The sequence below is a fragment of the Myotis daubentonii genome, chromosome 12 (assembly GCF_963259705.1).
Source record: "Myotis daubentonii chromosome 12, mMyoDau2.1, whole genome shotgun sequence".
NCBI lineage: Eukaryota > Metazoa > Chordata > Mammalia > Chiroptera > Vespertilionidae > Myotis > Myotis daubentonii.
The window spans coordinates 22183724-22203990 of record NC_081851.1 but is presented as its reverse complement, the minus strand read 5'-3'; the positions used below and the strand labels follow the sequence as shown (position 1 = coordinate 22203990).

Sequence of the window (20267 nt, the reverse complement as noted above, 5' to 3'; positions counted from 1 at the left end):
TCCTCACCCTGCTTCCTCCCATCCTCTGGCAGCCACCCTTCCACTTTCCTTGTCCGTGAATATGAGGAAACAAGAATGTCATGAAAGTGGGATCGTCCATATTTGGCCTCCTGGGATGGGATCATTTCCCAAGCACAGTGCCCTCAAGATGCATGTGCTTGTGTCAGAATCCCCCTCCTTCTGAGGCTAATACTGTGGGAGCAGGTGGTGTTAGGTGGGGGAGGGGGAGGGCTGGCAGCCCCCTGCCCACTGCCCCTGTGGGCTCCTTCCTTGGAGACTGAGGTTCCCCTTCAGGGCTGCAGGTTCCCAGCACCACATACCCATCCAGGTCTGGGAGCCGGGAACACACCTCCAGGTGCTCCTGGGAGGTGAGGTCCTCATCCTGGCCGCACAGACAGCCCTGCAGCTTTCACTCAGCTGGTTTCAATACTGGGCACATGTCCAATTTTATACAAAAGTTGAATTTCTAGCATCAAAAGGAGCCATTCAAATATCTCAGCCCAGGCCCTTCCATGCAACAGGAGCAGCCAGTGACATGGAAGCTGAGAGTGTCCCCCTGGCCTCTGCCTGCTCCACCTGAGCCTCCTGGGCAGTGTCTGCTCCCCTTCTTGGCTTCCAGGCCCAGGGCAGGGGCAGGTTCTATCCTCAACTCAGTGCTCCTGCCTTTCCCTGGAGAAGGCTTGGCTGAGCCTGAAGGCCACCCCCACCCCCACCCAGGAGGTTCCATCTTCCTCCAGAAGCCCCAGGACCCTGAGAAGATTGGGCCTCAAACCATGAACAGACCCCACTGATCTATGGTCTGACCCAGCTCTTCACAAGGGCGATGTGAGGCCAGGGCAGGAGGGGACATGGGCAAGGCCTTCCATAGAGGCACTCATTCTACATTCATCCTGTTATGGAGGGCTTCCTACCATTGGCCAGGCGCTAGTCCGCACCCTCAGGTGCTTAGACACTGGAAGGAGGTGTTTAAATGGATTTAGAACATGTAGACACCCCCCTTGTGATATGCCAAGTGTTCCCTCCATTTTTGAAACATTAATTTTTTAACACTCTCCATAGCCTCCGAGAGGATAGGCTTTTTACTATTGCTGAGTGTCCGATGGGGAAACTGAGGCACAAACAACACTGCTGTCAATCTTTGCACCCCTAGAGTACAAATACTAACACCACACAAGGTCTGTGGAGCAGGCATCGGGACATGGTTTGTCTGGGTGACTCCGCCTCAAGGTGTCAGTGAAGCAGGAGATGTGTTTCACCTGAGGCTCGACTGGGGACAGATTTCCTCCCAAGGTCACTTGCCTGTTGTTCCTTAGGGTGCAGTTTGGACTGAGAGCCCGATTTCCTGCCTGTTGGCCTGGGAACTCCCTCGGTTCTCTCCTGTGGGGCTTCTACATAGGGCAGCTCAAAACGTGAACGCCTGTTCTCCTTGTTCCAGAGATATGACAGACAGACAGACAGAGACACAGATACAGAGAGAAAGTGAAATCAAGAGGAAGGAAGGGACCTCAAGAATGAGAGTACGAGAGAATGACGGGACCTGACACCCCAGCAGCTGGGCTGTCCTCTATGTTGTTCAGAAGCCAGTTCCTGAGCACTCAGCGGACACACAAGGATGTTCCCACCAGGAGGCTGGACTCACTCGAAGCCACTGTGAAGGCTTCCACCACATGGACCCACATGAGGCACATGGTCTGATTCTAAACTTAACAAGAGACCACGGTGAGGTTTTAGGACAGTGAGCGACAATATCTGAATTTCCTGTCATTTGAAACCCTTAAAGGTGCAGACTTGAAAATGAGGCCAAATGAGCAGTGACTTCCCTGAGATCACACACTGGACCCCGGCCTGGTTTTTCTAGTGTTCCATGCTGTGTCCCTCTCATTCTTGTCACTCTTCCACCTCTATGTTTGTTCATCAGATTCATGGGACATGATCCCACCGTGTTAGGGGCCTTAACTCATCCACATGTGATGACTTCCTAGGGAAATAGTGTCTAGCATCATCCTCACTGGGCAGCTTGGGAGCCTGGGGGAAGCCCTGAGAGGCACAGAGGCTTCCCCCAGGGCACAAACTAGTAAGAAAGAGGAGGTGTGAACTCAGTTTTCTCTCCCAAGCAGGGGGCCTGGTACCTTCCCAGGGAGCTGGGGGTGGGGTGGGGGGGAGGAGGCGGGAGGGCTGTGTTGGATGCTTGTAGACAGGTATGGAGACGACATGGGTGAAGAGGGCGAGAGGTCAGCAGCCCAGAGGGGCCTTTGGGTGGCTCTGGTTGGAGGAAGGGGCACAGGTCATGGAACCTTGAAGGGGTGACCTCACTTCCCTGGGGACAGATCCCCAACAGAAATTGGAACCGTGGTAACCAGGTACCCACATTCTAGAGACAACCTCCTCTCCAGCTCACTTGAGTGGAGAGGCTCAGGAGACCAGGATGGCTCTTTGTTGCTTCCCATCCTTCCGAGGCTCTGGGCAGAAGAACGCCCAGAGAGATGTTTTGTTTGCTGTAGGAATTGGTGCAAGTGCCGCCACCGACATCCCTCGGCCCCTGGCAGGAGGATGTGTCGGGTTACTGTGGGCATCCCAGGGAAGACCTTCCCAAGTCAGACCTTAACGTGGCCCCAGCTGGGGAGGCCCACACTTCTTACTCCTCATCCCAGGTATGTGTTTGTTGGGGGTGGTGAGGGACAGCGTGGGATGAGGGACACACATCCTGGGCAGGAGCAGGTTCGTAGATGTCAGAAGCCTGGAGGGTCTGTCATGTTCATCGCCCAGGACATGGCTCACAGCTGAGTGTTGGGGATGGACTCTACTACCCACTTGTTAACGGGGGATCCTCACGGGATCATCTTATTCCCTCCCTGCCTGGAGGTCTTTGCAGATGCCCCTCTCTGCCTGATCTGGGGAACAGAATGGGTGGTGGGCATCTTCCCCACCGGTAATGCCCAGGCCCTTGACGCCTCCTGGCTGGGGACCGGGCTCTGTCTTTGCAGAGCTCCAACCAGGATGTCGTAGAAGAGCAGGTTGACAGGTTCACTGATGTCAGCAACGGGTACAGAGGACAAGTGGACCAGGCCAGGAAATCCGTCCAGTGCCAATCTGAGGTGAGAGGTGGCCCACACACATGACCCTGAGGTGACTGGGGTGGGAACAGAACTCAGACTCAAATCTGCGGCTTCAGAGTTTTCACAGACCCACTCCCAAAGAAATCTGATGCTCTCATCCTCCCGACCTGGTCCCTGGCAGGTGGAAAAGCAGTCTTCATGTGTTCATTGGAGTCATAGAGAAAATTTTTTTTCTGTCTTTGCGTTTTTCTCATGTCAAATGTTTAACTCCCTGCCCCAAGTATCCTGTGGACCAATCCCAGCTCAACTGCCCTTGTAAACTTTCTCTAATCCTTACACATCATCCCACTTAATAGTGCTGTGTATTTTTTTAAAAATGGGCATGGATTAAAGTATTGGATTGGATTAAAGTATTGGATATATTTCTCAACAATCTGACATCCCACAGAACACAGCAAACCATTGCAGTGCAGCCAGGTTAGGAGCTGTGGCCTTACCCATCTCCACATCATCCCAACAAGGACAGAGTTTTCCTCAGTGATTCAGGATTTCACTGTTATGCCTTGACATGAATCAGTTCTTGCTAATTCAGCGGGGCTGCTGGGAACATCCTCACTGTGTCCTAACAGACTGTCTCAGTTTGCCAGGGCTGCCATGGGATAGAGCTACAGATTGGGGTGGAAGGTTCCTGACGCCTACTGGCCTGGTACCGGGCTCTGTCTTTGTAGAGCTCCAACAGGGACATCACTGAAGAGCTCGTCTATGGGTTCAACTACTCAACCTCCCTCAACCCGGGGAAGGTGCATCAGGCCACAGACACCATCCAGGGCCGGACTCAGGTGAGAACTGGCCTTAAGGGTCTCTATACCCACAAATCCTGATGTCCTGGCAGAGCCCAGAACCCAGATTCAAATCTGGGGACCCCCAGAGGCCCTCCCACAGCTCTCCCTAGAGTGTCCCTCAGCCCCATGACAGAGGAATCCGGGCCTCCCCTCCTCTCTCAAGTTACATGGGAGAGTAGAAAGACACTCCTCACATATTTGTGGAAATGTCAGAGTGAAATAATATTGTTTCACTTCACAGTAGACCAGAAGCACGTTTGCCTATCTGTTTGTGTTGTTTAAACTACCCTTGCCAGGATCCTGTGGAGCACTCAGCTCCACTGTCCTTGCAGACCTGGTCCAATAGCGGGGGTCCTTCGCCCAGCGATGCGGCCTTTCAGTGCTGATGGACATGGGCCTAATGCAGTTCAGCTGCCATGTCAGCAGTGCTGCCCGGAACACTGATGTGTGTCGGAATGGACTGTGTTAGGTTGCTTGCTTGCGCTGCCATAACATAGGGCCACACTGGGTGGTGTTAACAGCAGACATTCATTTTCTCACAGTTCTGGAGGCTAGAAGTGCGAGATGGTGCTGTCAGCGGGGCTGGTATTCCTGAGGGGGTCGCTCCTCAGCTTGTAGATGGCTGTCTTCTCTCTGTGTGTCACATGGACTCCCCTCTGCACTGCCACGTGTCCTCCCCTCCTCCTCTAAGGACACTGGTCAGATTAGATTGAGACCCACACCACTGAATTCACTTCACCTTAATTACTTGCTAAAAAACTAAAAATCAAATGCAGACACATAATGAAGTTCTAGAGGTCCCAAAGTCATGGAATTGGAGGGACACATTCAGATCACGACATGTACCACCCCCCCCCCTCTGGAGATGGACGTCCACTGCTGGTGGGAGGACGTGCACATGTAAAATGTAACAGCTGCAGGCAGATTCCAAACCCAAAGGGCTGTGGCAGGGATGTTGCCAACAGCAGTTTCTGATGATGGCTGCTGCCTTGCTCCCAGCCTGGCCCGGGAAATCTCACTCATTGAAATTTTCACCTGTCTGATGTCAAGCTGTCCAAGGCAAGCACAGTGTTCCTTCATTGGCAGTTGCCTCACAGGGACACTGAGTCACCTGTCACTTTATACCCACCACATGGATTTGCTCCTCCCCAAGTCCTCTGCTCAGATTCATGCCTGATGATCACCTTTCTCCAGTCTGGAGTCTGCAGTCATTTGCCACTGGGATCTCCATAATGAGGGTCTTAAAATGCCCTTTAATGTAAAAGGATGAAAGAAAAGTGTCTTTTTAAAGGTCAGTGGTTTTCATAGGCCATGTCTACCGTGTGCACTGTCCCCACACAGGGATGGGCAGGGTTCCCACCCCCTTTCCATTCATGTTGGGAGCAGATGAGTCTCAGGTAGCTGAGAGGGGAATGGCATGCAGGACAGTTCACAGTTCTGCCCTCATGACCTTGAGAGGACATGTGACATCCTAAAGCCTCTGTGTTCTCATCTCTGTAATGGGGATGTTTCCTGAGGACTCACAGGGATAATGCCCCTCATACAAACTATTAATACAGGAGGTTTGTTGTTCCTCAGCTAAAACAAACAAACAAGCAAACAAGAAACATGCCTAGAAGGTCACAATTGTGTGAACATCCCCGATCCACCGAACTAAAGTGGAACTTTGAAAACCTAGAACCTCATTCAGCCTGGGCCCTCCTGTCCCTGAGGGGCTGGGACTCCTGTGTGAGCTCCACACCTCCATCCTCCTGGGAATCACGGTGATGCCGCTGACTGGATGTCCCTCCTTGCCCCCTCAGTGTGCAGCTGAGTTCACTCTGAGACTGTGTGAGGCCCGCAGGATGCGAGCCCTGCAGAAAGGCATGTTGGAGAAGGTGGCTGTGTCCCTGGTACCAGCTTTCCCGGCTGGAAACATCCCCCACATCTGCACCCTGATGCCCACCCACCCAGCCTTCTCCAGAGCCCAGTGGTTCCTGGACGAGCTGTTAACTAGGTGAGCACGGGCCCCTCTTCAGCACGGTGGGGCCTCTGCCCACTGCTAGCTGTGGGTCTTCACAATGTCATCACATTGGTCTGAGCCTCAGAATGCTCCTCTGAAAAGTGGGTGGTACATGATCCACCTCATAGGGCTCTGTTAGGTACGGCTGTGGGGACCAGCCATGGCAGGGCCTACCTGCCGCCGGCTCTGCAGAAACGGCTGCCGGGCCAGCTGAGGTTGTTCGTGCCAATTATGTCTCTGTCCCATGGAAAGCCCCCTGACTCTCCCATCAGCGGCCTGTGGCATCTGAGTGTGGAAAAGCACATGGGGAACAACCTGTCAAGCAGTGAGAGATGTCACCTCGCTGACCGTGTCCTGGTCCTTGGTGGAGCCACATGGGGGATGGCAGGGGAGAGCAGGGCCCCAGGCCCACTCAGATGCACTTGACAATGTGCATTCAGCTCCTACTACAGGCAGGCACTTGTGGAGACACTTAGCCTGACTCAAGATATGAAGCAGACACAATCCCTGGGCCTCAGTTATAGTCATCGAGTCAGACAGTCACATTGTCCATCATTCGCAGGTCCTGTCCACCGTCCATCAAATCAGATGCCATCAAGGTGTTTTCCACATCTGGAGGGACACCTCCTCATGATGACCGGGACGACACACCGCAGGAACAATTAGCAAAGTGAGTGGTCTGTGGGTGCAGAAGGAGGGTCTCCTGTGTTGGCAGAGTGGGGGCTTAGGTAGGGCAGGGCCTGGCAGAACCCTGATCTTACACATCTTCTGATTCCCAAGGGAGGGCTGAGCTCCGGTGGCTCCTCTGCAAGGAGACATGAGTCAAAGAGGACAGTGGGTGGGGTCCCTGGCCATGGGGACCCAGAGGGGAGGCTGGGCTGAGTTGTGCCTCAGAGTCTCATCCCCACCACAGACCCACCCCGCTCTGCCTGCCCCTCTCCACATTCATCTCCCTTGACCCCCACAAGCGGGCTCAGTGGTGAGCAGGGTGCCCACAAGTCTGTCTCAGTCCTCAGCCCAGATGCCCAGGGCCTGGAGGGTGGGGGTGGACAGTGCACGGGACCTTCAGGAGACCTGCCCGTGGGAAGAAGAGTCTCACACAGACTCCGTGTTGAACCTGCTGGATCCCACACCTGTACCACCAGGACAGCCCCACGGGGTTGGCTTGGGGCTGCGCCCTGGAAGGGGAGGGGCCTGCACAGAGGCTCAGTCCCAAACAAGGTGCCATGGGAGGGCAGAGTGGAAGGAAAGACCAGGACTCTGACTCTGCTGCACACTTGCCTCTCCCCAGGGCCACCGCTTCTGTGATGGGAACCTGGCTGGACCGGGTACAATATTTGGGCATCCCCTCCTTTCTCCCTGGTTCCTCCTGAAGCAGGCCTTGGTGCTGCACAGCCGCCCTGCCCCACACCCGGTGGCCTCGTCAGAAGTCTTTGGGTGGAGCTGGCGCATCTAGAGCCCACTGAGGCACAGTGGGAAGGTGAGGGGACTGCAGTTGGGGAAGATGATTGGGGGAGTGGGGCAGGGGGCAGGGGTGTTTCAGGGGCCACAATTCCCTAAAAGGCAGTCACATCTTTCCTGTCTGTGGAAATGCATGGGAAAGTGAGGCATGTGTGAGAACCCGCCTCTTTAACGTGCTCCAGAACCACCTCCAGAGCTCAAGCCCACTCCAGAGCCGGAGGAAGGGCCTGCTCCTGGGCTAGAGCCTGGTCCAGCTGTGGGGGTGCTGGAGCCATCTGGACCACCAGCTCTGATCCGAATCCCAACAGCAGAGCCAGCTCCACCCCCAACAACTGACTACCCCTGGGCTGGGACCCCTAAGCACCTTATAAGGGAGGAGAAGCTTAACATCCTGACCTTCCCTTCAAGGCTGGTGGCCGAGCAACTGACAGCAATGGATGCGGTGAGTCTGGGGCTCTCAGGGTGGGTGGGACAGGCCTTCCCTCTGCCCTTGGCCGCCCCAACCTGCTTTTCCCTGATCCCAACTCCTATGATCTTGATGCAAATCTCAGCTCCAACACTTTACCACCCATGGGTCCTGGGCAACGTTCTCAACCCCCAGCCTTTGCTGTCCACCTGTGGACAGTGGAGGTGGGCACCCCAGGCCCTGCTGCACAGAGTGGCTGTGCAGATTCAATGAGGGAGACGAGACAGAAAGCTGGGTGGGGCCCAGCCCAGTTTGTGGGGAGGGGCGCTCACTGCGTGCAGCCAGATCCATGGGTTGTCCATCCATGATTCCACGAGGCTCAGCGGCCTCAGGACTTATTAGGCCCCTGATGTGTGTTTAACTACAAGGGAGACAAACAGCTGTGGTGGTAGCTGCCACAGGGGAATGTGCACTGAATGGGGATTTGGACCAGAGGGGTGTCAGATGCTGGAAGATGCCCCCTTGGGGTGAGCAGCCTTGAGCCACTTCCTGGAGCTTGGAATTAGTGAGGCTGGGCTGGAGGCAGACGCTCCTGTCCCTTCCCCTCCAGTCTTGGGCCCTGGGTCATCCAGTGCTGGGTGCCCTCGGGGGACAGAGTGACTCCCATGGACTCCGAGGCTCAGGCACATCCTCAGCTTCCTGAGCTTTGGTCTTGTCCAGTGACTCCTTCAGGGGACTGGGGACCCTGAGCTGGGGTGTGGCAGGGCTGGTGACACTCCCCGTTCTCCCCAGGAGCAGTTCATGAAGGTGCTGCCCCACCAGTGCCTGGGCTCCGTCTGGTCCCAGTGGGCCAAGCCCGGCAAGGAGCACGTGGCCTCCACTGTCAGTGCCACCGTCAGGCAGTTCAATCGTGTGGCCACCTGTGTGATCACCACCTGCCTTGGGGACCCAAGCATGATGGCCCGGGACAGGGCCAACGTGGTGGCGCTCTGGATGAAGGTGGCCAAGGTCTGTTGGGGGAGGCCCAGCAGCGTCCCGATGCGGAGCCTGGAAAAATGCCTCTGCTGCCTGGTCAACTCTGAGGACTAAGGCCTGAGGTCGGGGCCCCAGCACAGCCTCCATGTCCTCTCTGCCAGGGATTCGTGCACCTTGATGCCCAGGTGCCGGTGTTGGGAGGCTCACTTCCTACCTGGCTCCTTCCTTGGGTTGAGCTGGGATCCTCCTCGCTCTGAGAGTTGGTCTTTGGGTGCTAAACATACCCACCCTGAGCATCTGTCCCACCAGGAGTGGTGTCCATCAAGGGGGACTGGAGTTACAGCTGTAGCTCCCACCTCACAGCCCATGTCTCCCCTTCCCCAGGAGTGCAGAAGCCTAAGGAACTTCTCCACCCTGCACGCCATCCTGGCCGCTCTGCAGAGCGTGGCTGTCCATCGGCTGAAGAAGACGTGGGGGAAAGTTTCCAGGTGCGGAGGCCTCTCCCATCAGAGGAGGCATGGGGAGGTGTCACCCAAATGTCTCCCACTGTCCCCTCACCTCCTGGGAGGCAGCCAACCCTGGGCTAGGGACTGGGCTGGTGGGCGGGGCCTCTAAGGCTCCTGGGACCTCAGGCCACTGGCTCCGCTTCAGGAGTCAGTTTCCTCCAATGTCAGAGACGGCACTGAGCCAAATGGGAGATTTTCAAGTGTTTTCAGCACCAGAATCCTATACCCAGTTGAAACCCAAACTGGTCAAAACAGAGCTGCTCCATAGATATGGAGAGGGGTCCCATGTGACCAGCATGAGAGCCCTGCCCCAGTCCCAGGGAGACCTTCCTGCTCAGAGGAACCCAGTGATGCCCTCACCAGGGCAGTTTGAAACATGACATTGTCAAAAGGAATTTGCCCTTAACCCATCTCCCCCGTCTCCCCCGTCTTTCCTAAACATGTCTTTCCTCTTTCCCTCCCCTCAGGAGGTGGGCAGTTACATTCTAAAAACTGTGTGAGGGAGACAACTCACTGAGCAGGGAACAGCTCATCAAGGTAGAGGGAGCCTGGAGGTCTGCAGAGAGGAGGGCACAAGGGAAGGGGGGACTGCACAGGAAGCGGCTGTGGTAGTTTGTCACTTGAAGATTCTCTGAAAATGCTCAACCTCTCGGTCCCAATTACCAGGAAGAGGGATCTGTTTGGTCCATGGGCAGGTGGGGGTGGGGGACAGTTTCAGGGGCAGGAGGCCCCGGTCATGGCACACAGGGTGGTGGCCGGGCTGTTCCAGGACGGGGTGCAGAGCTGGCACTTTGAGCGGGTCTCTGGCTTCCGTGCTGGCCCCTCCCTATTACACTTTGCTTCTTCCAGGCTGTAGGGTGAATGGGAGGGTTGAGGGGGGGGGGGCAGTTCTTCCCTCAACCAGCCCAGCCTGTCCTCAGGATGCCAGGGCCCTGCTGCCACTTGTGTCTTCTCCACACCTCCAAGGGGAGTGCCTCCTGCCTGTCCCAGGGATGGGGATTGCCCCAGGCCAGGGAAACAAAAGGGCTGCTTGGCCTCAGGTCCCACTGGCTGGACCAGAGACAGAGGGGTGGTCTCCCTGACACTTCCCACTGCGCCCCAAGAGCACTCGCTGCCAGTCAGTCTCCTCGTGATTGACATGGAGGGGTGTCCATCTCGTGCTGCAGGCCTCATAGGGTGGTTATGAGTTCAGGACAGAACAGGACAGTGCAGAGCTCCCTGCCCTGTGACACCTGGAGGGCTGAGGGTGAGAACATTGATGACAGGAATGACACTGAGTCCTCAGGAGAACCTGTGAGCTCAGTGGAGGTCTCCCACTTTCCAGAGGAGGGAACCGGTCAGGAGGCCAGGCCCAGGCTCAAGGTCACACACACCGAGGGTGCATTGTAGCTGGGAGGCATCTAGAAGCAGAGCATGCTGGAGTCGGGGTGGTACTGATACCAGCTGACTTGGGTCAGATGGACAGGGTGTGAGGTCAGAGGTGGTCGGGGGAATTGGGTGAGGTGAGCATGACCTCCATGACCCTGTCCTCCACCCTGACAGAAGCAGCCCTCCACGTTTTCCACTCTGATGCACTATGTCCGAGGATCAGATAAGAGGCTGCAGAAGAAGGTGAGTGAGCCTGTCTGGGTGTGGGTACTCCCTTATAGGTAACTAACTGTTTTTCTCTTGCTGCTTTTAGGATTCTCTCTTTGTCTTTTGCCCTTGGCATTTTAATTATGATGTGTCCTGGTGTGGTCCTGTTTGGATTCCTCTTGTTTGGGGTTCTCTGCACTTCCTAGACTTGTAAGTCTATTTCTTTCACCAGGTAGGGGAAGTTTTCTGTCATTATTTCTTCAAATAGGTTTTCAATATCTTGCTCTCTCTCTTCTTCTGGCACCCTGATAATTTGAATGTTGGTACACTTGAAGTTGTCCCAGAGGCTCCTTACACTATCTTCATATTTTTAGATTCTTTTTTCTTTTTGTTCTTCTGATTGGGTGTTTTTTGCTTCCTCATATTTCAAATCATTTACTTGATTCTCGGGATTCTCTAGTCTACTTTTGAATCCCTATATATTATTCTTTATTTCAGTCAGTGTTTGCTTCATTTCTAACTGGTCCTTTTCCATTTTTTGGCATTCCACTAAGATCCTTGAAGGTCTCACTAAGTTCCTTGAAGGTTTCTAAAAGTTTCTTGAGTAACTTTATAATTGTGGTTTTGAACTCTATATCCAGTAGTTTGCTTTCTTCCATTTCTTTCATTTGTGACATGTTTCTTTGTCTCCACATTTTGGCTGCTTCCCTGTGTTTGTTTCTGTGTATTGGGTAACTGCTAAGTCTCCTTGAGTTGATAGAATGGCCTTGTGTAGTAGGTGTCCTATAGGGCCCAGTGGCTCAGCCTCCTCAACCACCTGATATGGATACTCTTGGTGCACCCCTTTGTGGGCTGTGTGCAGTTTTGTTGTAGTTGAGCCTTGATTGCTGTTGGTGTCACTGGGAGGAATTGAACTCCAGACCAATTGGCTGTGGGGAACAGCTACAACTACATTGGGAGAGCTGCTGTGCAGGAGACACCTTTATGGGGCAGGACTTGCTTCAGTGGGGCTTTGGTGCTCACTGAGTCTGCCCCTTGAGTGTGTCACTTATGGATGTGAAGAGTTGTAATATGGTATGGTCACACACCTACCACTGGGTACACTTGCTCTTGAATCTCCAAGAAGGTGCAAAATCAGCCACTGCCTGGTGCCACCCAGTAGGAGCTACAGAGAGATCTGAAGATTCCTCCTCTTTGTATCAGGTTTGGAAGTGTCCATGCAAGGCCCAGCTGTGAAGCAAGGCAGGCTGGTGCTGGTGCCAGCCTTGGGCCTTTTATTGATAGCTTTGGGGCTCCCTGACCCAGCTGCAGCTTGTTTGACAGGTTTGAGGAGAAAGGACAGGCCATTCATATGCAAAAGCCGCTGCACTCAGGGTGGGGTTGTAAATTGGGTGGGGTGGGGTCTCAGGGAATCTCCAGGGTGGAGCAAACAGAAATGGCTGCCAGTCAGCCCTGCACCGGGGAGATCCCAGCACGGGAACAATGACCATTGTGAGCACCTCCGTCTGGAAGAAAACTGCCCTGAGGTCCTGCCCCAATGCCAGACAGTCTAGTTTCCCCCTGTATGTGTCTGGGTGCCCCAGAGCCTCACCCAGCACTGGAGCTCAGAGCAAGCAGAAGCATGTAAATTCAGTTCCCGGTGCCGGCCTTTTAAGAGGAGCAGTTGGGTCTCCAGCAGCCTGTGTGTCACTCAGCCCCAATCCATACTTGTTTTTACAGTCTGTAGTTCTTACTGCCTATACGGACTTCTTTCCCCAGCTCTGGGACCCTGAACTGGGGCGTCTGGTATGGGGCTGGGACTCCTTGCTCCTCCAGATGCGTAGAGGCGATCTCCCTCCCGATTAAAAAAGTGGCAAAACGCGAAAGTCAAGGAGTCCATCCCTCGGCCGCCAGTGGGCCACCCTCTCACCCAGTCAGTAAAGTTGGTTTCCCTCAGTTACCTCAGCCTCAGCCTGGACCAGAAAACCGGCCTGGAGTCTTGAAGGGAAAGGTGAGTGGAGCATTTTTTTACTTTGGTTCGCTCGTCCGTCCGAGATGGACTGAGACGTAGTGCTCAACCCGCGCAGTAATTTCATCGCTTCAAATGTCTAGTGTTTTCATGGGACTCACCTCAGGGCCTGCGGCAAGTTGATTGGAACGATAGGTAACATGTATTGAACATTTACTATGTACCTGGCACTGTTACAGATGCTTTACACATGTTAATTAGCTCATTTAATACTCATACGGATCAATAAAGTAAGTGCTGTAAACATCCCCACTTTACAGATGAAGGAACTGAGTCATAGGCCATGAAATGGGCCCCACGCCCCGCAGGTGGTAAATGGCAGTCAAGATTCCAGCCCACAACTACCAGCAACATTGCCTGCCACTTCAGTCCCCTCTGGGTGGGAAATCCAGGCTAGCTATTGAAGGAGGAATTGAGTTTGGGGAACAGTTAACGGTAAGCATCTGTAATAATAAAAGCAATATGCTAATTAGACCAGACAGTGGGATGTCCTTCCCCACGACTTTCCAGATGATGCCGGGACTGCAAGGCCCCACCCCCTGGCAGGAATTTTGTGCATCGGGTCTCTAGTTTAGAGATAATAGTTTATGATAAAGTACATTCCTTTGAACACTTACAGCACCTTATTTACACTCTGAAGTCTGAATGAATTTGGAAAAGGCAATATGTAATCCAAAGAGGAGGGACTATGATGTTAGGAGCTGCAGGGCCCACAGGGGATGTGTTCCCTTAGAACTGTGCTGTCCAGGACCATAGCAACTAGCCACATGTGGCTACTGAACACTTCAAGTGTGGCCATCCCAAATTAAGATGTTATAGGCATAAAGAAAAAAAAAGAAAAAGATATTATAGGCCTAAAAATACAAACTATGTTTCAAAGACTTTATATTAAAAAAGAATGTAAAATAATTTTTAAATACTGATTATATGTTGAAATATTTTAGCTATATTGGTTTAAATAAAATACATTAAAATTAATTTCACCTGCCTTAACTGGTTTGGCTCAGTGGATAAAGCGTCAGCCTGTGGACTCAAGGGTCCCAGGTTCAATTCCGGCCAAGGGCATGTACCTTGGTTGCAGGCACATACCCAGTGGGGAGCGTGCAGGAGGCAGCTGATCGATGTTTCTAACTCTCTATCCCTCTCCCTTCCTCTCTGTAAAAAAAAATCAATAAAATATATATTTTTTAAAAAAGTGACAAACCTGGGTGCTGGACCAGCCTGTCCCACGCCTCCACACCTCCTATCAGCCTCCGTGTGGTTTCTTCTTTACCTCTCTAGTCGTAGTACTTCCACTCGGCCAGCTTTCCCGCAGTTCTGGATGATTGTTGTTCTGTATTTTAGTTGTAATTTTGATGTGGTTGTGGGAGGCAGCAATTATTCTTTTTTCATAGCATCACGTTCCTGTTTTCAGATTATCTCCTTACTACTCTCATGATTGGGAGTTGTGTGTGTGTGTGTGTGTTGTTTTGTTTTAAGTTTTCTTCTGTTCTCTGATTTGTCTTTGTTTCCTCTAGGCCCAAGTTATTTATTTATTTAATATTGATTAGTCTTAAATTTTACCTTCCATGTTGCTGGTTTTCTTTATTATGTCCATTGATGCTTGGGTTTTCCATTTTTATTTAAGAATGAGGGACTAGGTTGATTATTGTAGTGAGTCTCATGGGTTTTTCTGCTGTTGTATATCTAGAGCTCCTTCCTACTGGTACTCCCTGAATGATAATGAAGTTCTCTGTGCATGGGCAGAGATTTGCAGGAGCTGGGAGTGAGCCTTTAGCCTGAAGAGCCCACAGTGCCAGAGTAGGTGGGCTGTACCCTGGTGTACAGGGAAGTTCTTTAGCACCTAGAAGTCTCCCCAGGTCATTCATCAATTTTTTTTTTTTAGAGAAGAGTGCCCTGGTAAGAAGGGAGAACAGAGAGGGGTGAGGTAAGAGAAAGGGGAGCTAAGTGTCAGGCTTTCTGTACATAAACAGGCTTATTTAACAGTCAAAGACTTATAAAAGGGCCTTAACTGAATCTGAACTTGGTCAGTGTCTTTACTCTCTCCCTGCATAATAGAAAGACCTTGGATTGCCCTGAGACTGATTTCCCTCTTTATAGCTTAGATGTTGTGGACATGAATTCATTTATATACGACCATATATAAATAACATCTTACATATAAAAGGCTAAGCAACAGTATGACCGTCAGACTGTTTGATCGGTAGCTATGACCTGCATTGACCACCAGGGGGCAGATGATCAATGCAGGAGCTCTGAGCTGCAGTGACTTGGTGGCTGCGGCTCTCAGGTGATGCACCCAGAAACAGAGAGGAGGGAGCCCGATTCCCAGGTGCATCACCTGAGAACTGCCCTCTTGCAATCTGGGTCCCCTCGGGAGATGTCAGAGAGCCGGTTTCACACCGATCCGTGCAGGCCAGGGCAAGGGACCCCACCTGCCAGAGGGACCCTGCTCACTCCACAAACACCCTTTGAGCTGCGGCGCCACCCCAGGTGCGGCCAGCCGGGTCATGTCCAATCCATCTTGCCAGTCCCACCCCACCAGCCACCTTCTAATTAATTTCCTTTCAATGTGCACAAATCCGTGCACTGGGGCACTAGTAATCCTATATAATAAAAGCCTAATATGCAAATTGTTCGACCAGGAATTGACTGCTCACTATGACATGTGCTGACCACCAGGGGGCGGCACGGAACATGGCAAGCATTGGTGACATGGCGCTGGCAGCAGGTGGCAGTGGAGGCGCTGCAGGCCCTGATGGGCTCCAATGGGAGCGGAACTCTGGCAGGATTGTGGAGTAGGTGAGCAGGCAGCATCAGGCCAAGGCAGGTGTGAGCAGGGGCCTGATCACCCCGCCAATCGCCCTGCAGAAAGCGACCAGCGGCAGGAGCGTGGCAGGGTGCGGCGAGCGAGGCTGCTGCCCGGCTCCCAGGCACTGAGGGAGCCAGGCAGGGGGCCCGGCCCTGATTGATCACCCCACAGGTGGGATAGTGGAGCAGGGGAGGAGGCGGTGCCAGGGCACAGTGGGGCGCCAGGCAGGGCTGCGGGGCTGCGAGGCTGAGGGCATGAGCTGGGGCTGTGAACCTGGGGGCACGAGCTGGGACCCAACTTCTGCAGGCCACCTTGAGGGACCCCACCCGTGCACGAATTCATGCACCAGGCCTTTAGTAATATATGAAGCAATCCCAGCTGTAGCCACTTTTAGTTGTATTTATAGTTCTCACTTGGATGTCTCAGACTTAAGCTAAATGCTATGAGCTGTCTGTGGAATAACTAAACCCTAGGTGAATGGACAGGCCGAGGTCAAGGGGACGAGCACTGTGATGGGAAGAGACCGCTGTGGGGTCCTCGGCTCTGCCTCCACGTGGTTACTCTCCCATTGACAGGCTGTGCTCACCTTTCAGAACCTCACGTTCTCCATCTGGAGGGAGGGTGGCCCTAAGGGTCGCATGAGGCGATGCCTGTGAACTGTTAGCTTCCCGCTTGGTGCACACCACCTGTTAGCCGTATCCTCATTCTTGGTGTCCTCTTGGCTGGGTCCTAGGCTTGTGGGCTTTAGGGTAGGTGGAGGAGCATTTTCAAGTCCGGTGCTGTCCTTATTTTAGAGGCAGGACTCTGAAGCCTGGGGTCAGTTAGCTTTCTGAGCTTTGGTTTTCATATCTGTGTGCCTCAGAGCTGGGCTGTGAGGATGCCAGGCTAATGGGTGGAAAAGCATTTGCATGTGCATCTGTAAACATAAGCCATACAATCGCTAACTGCCTTGCCTGCTTAAAGACTTCTGCATGCTGCTGGTGGGAATGCAGACTGGTGCAGCCACTATGGAAGACAGTATGGAGTTTCCTTAAAAAACTGAAAATGGAACTCCCATTTGACCCTGTGATCCCACTTCTAGGAATATATCCCAAGAAACCAGAAACAGCAATCAGAAAGGATATATGCACCCCTATGTTCATAGCAGCACAATTCACCATAGCTAAGATCTGGAAACAGCCTAAGTGCCCATCAGTAGATGAGTGGATTAAAAAACTGTGGTACATCTACACGATGGAATACTATGCTGCTGTAAAAAGGAAGGAACTCTTACCATTTGCAACGGCATGGATGGAACTGGAGAGCATTATGCTAAGTGAAATAAGCCAGTCAATAAAGGAAAAATACCACATGATCTCACTCATTCATGGTCAATAGAGACCATTATAAACTTTTGAACAATAATAGATACAGAGGCAGAGCTGCCTCAAACAGATTGTCAAACTGCAGCGGGAAGGCCCAGGAGGGTTGGGGGGCAGGAGGTAGGGGGGTAAGAGATCAACTAAAGGACTTGTATGCATGCATATAAGCATAACCAATGGACATAAGACACTGGGGGATAGGGGAGGCTAGGGGACTGTCTAGGGCGGGGGGATAAAATGGATACATATGTAATACCCTTTGTAATACTTTAAGCAATAAAAAAAATAAAAATAAATAAAAAAAATAAAAAAGGACTTCTGCATGCCTTTATAAAATAACGTCCTGGTTGTATTAATAGAAAAAATCAATACTTTCCCTTCTGTAAAAATTTAGATGTATCACATTAAATAAAGAAGCATTGCAGTCACTCATATTCAGGAACATCTGTGTTCACAGGTGTTTCCACGCAGTGGGAACTCACTGGAGTGGGAAGGCCTGGGTTTGCTCAGTGATGAGGTCTGACCGCTCAGTGCTGCCTCCCACAGGCTCACGGAGTGTGACCGTGGGAGCAGAAAAGCCCAGGCTCCAAATGCTGACAACAGTTCCGCTCTGATGAGCTCACCCAGCACTGAGGACTCAGGAAGTCGGGAAGCAGCTATTTTCATCTTTGCATTGTGTGGGTTTGCAGTTCAGGACTGCCTTCATTTGGATTGGATTGTGGGAGGGAGCACTCTCCTGCCTGAGGGAGAGTGTAAAGTGGCTGCTTGTGTCCCAAGGCCGCTCTGGTGTCTGACTCCACCTCAAGGGAAGCATAGAAGGCCCCCTGTGGTCCCGTTTTACGGGGGAGGGGGCTTGGTGTGGAATTGTAGTGCCCCTTTCCCTCTCAACCACGGCATTGCCTGGAACCTTCTTCCTATTAAGTATCTTTTGTTGCAAGTCAACAAAGATGTCATGTTAGGTCTGTTTAGGGTACTAGTACTGGAATAAATGGCAGTTAATTTTATGAACTTGTATCCAGAGAACTAAATATTCAGCTCTCATTTCTTAAATGTAAAAGCTTTTACATGTCTGAGTAGACCATTTGGGGGCTACGGCACAGTGAGGTGGTGAACAGGCAGCAAGGGTCACCTTCAGGAAAACAGACCTGGAGGCAGCCTGCCAGGATCAACCCTGGCTCCACCAACTGCTGAGTGGGGAACACTGACCAGAGAACTAGACCTTGCTCTCCCTCTCCTCATCTGTTCACACCTGTTAGGGTCAGTGTGAGGGTTATGTAATGAGTTAGCATAAACACATCGGACATAGTGGGTGCGTGAGAGACGATGGTGATGGCTTAGGTTAGGGTGGTGGAGGTAGCGATGAGAGAGGTAAAACCAAGAGGATTTGGTGATGGATTGGATGTGGCTGGTGAGGAAGAGTGGGCTCTGTCCATGGTGCTGATGCACAGTTTGGTGGGGACACTGAAAGCAGATCAGCTCTGAAGGGGTGTGGGTTTGCTTTGCTTATCCTGGTAGACATCTAACTCGTGGCTCAAGAAAAGTGCTGACCCTCCATCTGAACTGGGAGGAAACGAGTGAACTTGTGTTACAGGGACCCTCCCTCACTTCCACACTCTGCACAACACCAGCCACTGCCATACACGAGCCAGCAGGTGTCGTCAGTGGCCGAGAAAAGATGAATTGTCTCTTTCCCGTGGATCTAGTTTGACACTTTTCACTATACCTCTCCCTGTTCTCTTATGAGAACATAAAACAAAGATTGGAATTTTATCCTGAATAACAAGTTATTTTACACAAAAATAATAGAATTTATGAAACGAATGTACATCACCTTTCCAAATTGAGAAGTTATAGAACAAATACCAATGCTAAGGACTTGAGTGCTTCTTCAATAAATCTAAGCCTCATCCCAAATAAAAGGCATTTTTGTAAAGCTGATTAACGAGCCACTGCTCTCTTCTAATGCTGGCTGAGTAAGCTCCTCTTGGAACAACTGTAAATTCCAGGGGATGTACAAAAAGCAACTGTCTGAAGGCACCAAAAAGCATCAAAAAGCAGACACTGGAGAGGCATCTGAAATTATTAGTCTGCTCGGGGAGGTTGGGGGGGGGGGTTCTCTTTATTTCCTCTCTTTTTCGATCATCTGTTTCTTTTTCCAGCTTTGGTGTGTTACTTGAACATAATCTCACAGACCCTCCGAGTCATCTGCAGTGCTGCGGGGCAGGTCTCTGTACAGGGTTCTACTGGTTGCCCAGGGTGTTTGTTGTACACACATAACTCCCCAGTCTGCTAGTGTCACCACCCCAGTTTGAGTCGCGAATAGAAACCTCACCTCCATTTAATTGTCGTTACCCTCTCTCCTTTATAATATAATCATCTCAACTATTTTCCTTCCATACACACACTGAGGCCCACATTGCACAGTGTTATAAATTTTGCCTTAACGATCAGGCATAATTTAGAACCCTCAAGAGAAAAGCTGTTGTTCTCCCCTTATTTTTACTCTTCCCATTGTTCTTCCTTCCTTCCTGTTGTTCAGAGAATTCTTTTCTTAATCCAGTCTCTCTGTTTAGAGAATTTCCTTTGGCCTGTCTTTAAAGATAGGCCTGGTGGTTGCGAACTCTTTCACTCTTCCTTTACCTGAGAATGTCTCTGTTTCCCCTTCACTCCTGAAGGATGTTTTCACTGGACATAAAATTCTGGGTTGGCAGGTCTTTTGTCACTTGACAAATGTCATGCCACTTTCTTCTGGCTTCTATGGTTTCTGATGACAATCCACTGTCATTTTAATTGTTTCCCTGTTGGTTAATAGAGCTGGTGTTTCTCTCTCGCTACTTTTGAAATGTTAGTGTTCAGTTTTGGAAAGTTTGCGATGTATCTTAGTATGCACTTCCTGGGTTTATCTTGTTTGAGGTTTGTTCAACTTCTTAAATCTGTAGGTTATGTCTTCTGCCAGATTTGGAGGTTTTTCAGCCATTATTTTCTCTATTACATCTTAGCTCCGAACTCTCCTCTCTTCCGGGACCTTAGAATGAATAAAATGCAGTCTCACCTTGAACACCTGGTAATAATCAGGAGTTTTTACTCCAGGAGTCCAGGTTGAGAAAATTTATATATATATATATATATATATATATATATATATATATATAAATTAGTGGCCTGGTGCACAAAATTGTGCACATTAAAAGGGAATTAATTAGAGGAAATATTTTAATATTGCTATTTTCCCTTTCTCTATAATAGAAGAGTCAGAGATGAAA

The 20267-nt window shown here is 51.4% G+C and overlaps 1 long non-coding RNA gene across 1 annotated transcript; it reads left to right on the top strand.

Annotated features, from left to right (window-relative positions):
• Nucleotides 1-3772: 3772 nt before the first annotated feature.
• LOC132213088 (uncharacterized) lies at nucleotides 3773-8763 on the top strand. Its single transcript, XR_009447889.1, has 5 exons — nucleotides 3773-3895; nucleotides 5701-5894; nucleotides 7192-7380; nucleotides 7544-7803; nucleotides 8560-8763. It is a non-coding gene; the product is annotated as an uncharacterized LOC132213088 (long non-coding RNA).
• Nucleotides 8764-20267: the final 11504 nt, after the last annotated feature.